Below are 1,630 nucleotides of genomic sequence, written 5' to 3'. Positions count from 1 at the left end.
ACAGCACGGGGACCAATAGAAGCAAGGATCTATTATGTCACCATGGAGGCCAAGAATCAAATGATTCATTGTGACATCAAGTGGCCTAAAAGGCATGGGATGCATTATGACATCACAGGGGTTAAGAGAAGCAAGGCACCATTGTGACCCAATGCAGGCTAACAATCTAAGAATCCCTTTTGACACCAGGGGGCGCAAAAGGACCACGGATGAACTCTGACAGCATGGGGACGTATAGAAGCAAGGAACCATTATGACACCATGAAGGCCAAGAATCAAATGGTTCATTGTAAGACCAAGTGGCCTAAAAGGGCTTGGAATGCATTGTGACACCACAGAGGTTAAGAGAAGCAAGGAACCATTGTGACCCAATGGAGGCTAACAATCTAATGAACCCTTGTGACACCAATGGGCCTAAAAGGGGCAGGGATGAATTGTGAAAGCATGGGGCCCAATTAAAACCTGGTACAATTATGCCACCATGGAGGCCAAGAATCAAATGATTCATTGTGACATCAAGTGGCCTAAAAGGGCATGGGATGCATTGTGACACCACAGGGGTTAAGAGAAGCAAGGCACCATTGTGACCCAATGCAGGCTAACAATCTAAGAATCCCTTTTGACACCAGGGGGCGCAAAAGGACCACGGATGAACTCTGACAGCATGGGGACCTATAGAAGCAAGGAACCATTATGACACCATGAAGGCCAAGAATCAAATGGTTCATTGTGACATCAAGTGGCCTAAAAGGGCTTGGAATGCATTGTGACACCACAGAGGTTAAGAGAAGGAAGGAACCATTGTGACCCAATGCAGGCTAACAATCTAATGATCCCTTGTGGCACCAGGGGGTATAAAAAGGGCCAGGGATGGATTGTTACAGCACGGGGACCAATAGAATTAAGGATCTATTATGCCACCGTGGAGGCCAAGAATCAAATGATTCATTGTGACATCAAGTGGCCTAAAAGGGCATGGGATGCATTTTGACATCACAGGGATTAAGAGAAGCAAGGCACCATTGTGACCCAATGCAGGCTAACAATCTAAGAATCCCTTTTGACACGAGGGGGCACAAAAGGACCACGGATGAACTCTGACAGCATGGGGACCTATAGAAGCAAGGAACCATTATGACACCATGAAGGCCAAGAATCAAATGGTTCATTGTAAGACCAAGTGGCCTAAAAGGGCTTGGAATGCTTTGTGACACCACAGAGGTTAAGAGAAGCAAGGAACCATTGAGACCCACTGCAGGCTAACAATCTAATGATCCCTTGTGGCACCAGGGGGTATAAAATGGGCCAGGGATGGATTGTTACAGCATGGGGACCAATAGAAGCAAGGATCTATTATGCCACCGTGCAGGCCAAGAATCAAATGATTCATTGTCACATCTAGTGGCCTAAAAGGGCATGGGATGCATTTTGACACCACAGGGGTTAAGAGAAGCAAGGATCCATTGTGACCCAATGCAGGCTAACAATCTAAGAATCCCTTTTGACACCAGGGGGCGCAAAAGGACCACGGATGAACTCTGACAGCTTGGGGACCTATAGAAGCAAGGAACCATTATGACACCATGAAGGCCAAGAATCAAATGGTTCATTGTAAGACCAAGTGTCCTAA

This window comes from Cinclus cinclus, unplaced genomic scaffold (assembly GCF_963662255.1).
Source record: "Cinclus cinclus unplaced genomic scaffold, bCinCin1.1 SCAFFOLD_40, whole genome shotgun sequence".
NCBI lineage: Eukaryota > Metazoa > Chordata > Aves > Passeriformes > Cinclidae > Cinclus > Cinclus cinclus.
This window is presented reverse-complemented; position numbering follows the sequence as displayed.